Source organism: Myotis lucifugus, unplaced genomic scaffold (genome assembly GCF_000147115.1).
Source record: "Myotis lucifugus unplaced genomic scaffold, Myoluc2.0 scaffold_234, whole genome shotgun sequence".
Lineage (NCBI taxonomy): Eukaryota > Metazoa > Chordata > Mammalia > Chiroptera > Vespertilionidae > Myotis > Myotis lucifugus.
The window spans coordinates 1,176,884-1,179,704 of record NW_005871282.1 but is presented as its reverse complement, the minus strand read 5'-3'; positions in this window follow the sequence as shown (position 1 = coordinate 1,179,704).

The following is a 2,821-nucleotide window of genomic DNA, read 5'->3' as shown; positions in this document are numbered from 1 at the left end:
GGGGAGAGACTGCGACATGGAAAACTTACTGAATGTGGGGTAGACTGCAGCCTGAAGGGTATGAATGTGGGAGGGGGAGGGACTGTGGCCTGGAAAGGTTACGGATTGTGTCAGGGTCAGGAACCGTGGCGGAGAAAAACTGCTAGACTCTCTTAGAAAAACAATGTGTATGATGTGCTCCAGCCAGGTGTGACTCCGTTTACCTCCCCTTTGTGCTTATGAACTTTTTATGAACTTCTAAGGAACAGCTAATGAAATGCTTTGTAGTTGTTTTTTTCTTTTTTTTCTAACACTGTGTAGTTTTGCAATAAAAGATCTTGCTTCACCCTTGGTCGGCGCCACATACTGCTAGGCCCCCAGAGGGGGAGGGACGCGCTGTGGTCAGCTGGCCAGCTTAATAAAGGTTCTTAAATTTAAATTCTGAGTCGGTGGTCTATCTCGCTGAGCTAACCCATAACACACTGAGGAACACGAGCAGGGTCTTCGTTGGAAGGAGCAGGTTTCAGTCACTCAGTCCCTCTCCCTTATGTGTCCCCCCGTGGCCCCAGGTTCTGAGGCCACACTGCCTGCTGGGCTGACCAAGCCCAGCATGAGCTTTCCTTGTTCTTCTTATCAGATTGCCCGGAGGCCTGGAGAATCAGTAGTCATAAGTTCCCGAAATGGCTGCTCTCTGCAGCTGAATCAGTGGCATTTTCTCTCTCGGGCCTGCCTTTGGGGGAAGATCTGTAGAAGGAATGAAGTGCCTTATCTTCAGATTCCAGCCCAGTGTCAGGAGGAAGCCTGTCTGATGAGTCAGTGGTGCTGGCCGGTGACTTTCCCAGGAGACAAGACCTCAGTCCTGTCTTCTTGACGCAGAGATTTCAATCAAGAGAGAAAGTGGAGAAAGTGAGCGAGGATGTATTGGCCGCAGCAAAGGCACTCAGGACAGTGAGACCAGGAGGGCACAGAAGCAGCGGGAGAGGGGGCTGGGCTGATGGCTCCGGGGGAGTCAGGGAAAAGGGGGCCTTGGAGGCAGGCCCAGGGGGTTGCCAGAAGGAGCTGTCACTGCCCATGGCTCCCCTGAGTCCCTCACAGGTTAGGGGTTACGTGGGGTGCGGGGCAGGAGAGGGGGCAGGGAGAGCGCACGGGGGCCTTCATATTCAGGGGTTAAAAGTCTGGGTGTTTAGGGGAGGTCTTGGGGGCGGGTCAATACAATTTCCATGAGCTTTATGCTGATGAACCAAAAAGGGGCTGTTTCTCTAATCTGCCTGCCCTTGGGTGTGGTTGGCAGATGGGAGGAATGGGATTTCCGTATCTGTCTCCCTGAGGAGGGAGACTTAAGCTATTTGCCCTCGGGTGGGGGAGGAGCAGTGCAAACCATCTACTCGGAAGTGTCCTTGGTTCAGGGAGAGGGTTTACTGGGTGGCTGCAAACTGCTGTTTACCTCTGCGTCTTCGTTCCCCTCTTCCCCTCGAACTGGAGTTTTCCCAGCTTCCTGTGCCCTAACATCTCTGTTACCCTGTGGGGAAAGGCTGCAGAGCCGTGGATCCTGTCTATTACAGGACAGTGTCCCGAGGCTTGTCTATAGCTTGAGACATTGAAAAAGGAGACTTTTAAGGTCCAACCGTGTTAATAATTGAGATTTAAACGGGGTGATCAGTCTCCCGGAACAGCATTTGTAAAATGAGGGAAATGTAATGTAATGTTGTGCTAAGTGGATTAAAGCTGCTGGGATTCCTACGTTGGCTCCTGCAGACCTTCCTTCATGCAAAACACCTTTCAGACCATCATTCTCCTGTGCCAGCTGCTGTGCCGGCCCCCACCCAGCCCCAGAGGAGCATCCCCCGCTGCAGGCACGGTTTCTGGAAGTCCACCTTCATTTGAACCTGAGTTCCTACTCCATCACTTTGTTTTCAAGTAAAATGAATGCCACTGAGGCGCCGTCCATCCCCCAGGACGAGGGCGCGTTAATCTGGCTGCATTTGCCCCTGGGTGTGTGCGTTCCCTAAGCGTGCATCCACCTGCTGGAGTCCCATGGCCGCGAGCTGCGGACACTCTTTTTTTTTTTTTAGTAATATATTTTTATTGATTTCAGAGAGGAAGGGAGAGGGAGAGAGAGATAGAAACATCAGTGATGAGAGAGAATCATTGATGGGCTGCCTCCTGCACGCCCCCTACTGCGGATCGAGCTACAACCCAGGCATGTGCCCTGACTAGGAATCGAACCCAGGACCCTTCAGTCCACAGGCCGGCACTCTATCCACTGAGCCAAACTGGCCAGGGCGAGGACACTTATTTTATTTATAACATATAATAATGTACCTGGTTATATGATTGCATGACTCAGTATATGTTTTATAAAGACATGTTTACAGTATGATTTTTAAAATGCTATTAAATAGATTGGTAGACTTGTGTTATATGTAGTGTTTGATGTGTGTATATATATGTATATATATTAGTATAGTGCATAGAAGATGGGACAAGAAGTGTTTTTTCTGAGAATGAAGTTCTGCTCCATAACAACATTGATTTTATGACCGTGGCCTTTTCATGTCTAGTTTCTCACTGTTCCTTTTTTGCACCTTGGCAAGATAACCTTCAGCGTCGGCCAAAATCTCACCTGGCTATTTATTTTAAATTGCCGTAATTGATGAGGGAGAAACTTTATGATGCTCGCCGTTGGATGAGATGACTGATTTTCTTCTCATTCATTTTGTGTCCCATAAAATAAGTTAATAAACGAGAAAAAAACAATCATAAAATAACAGGGCAGTTACTCCTGCTCAGAATTACGTAAAGCAGACAGAAAATGCAAAGTATTTCTTTAACTGCTGCTGAC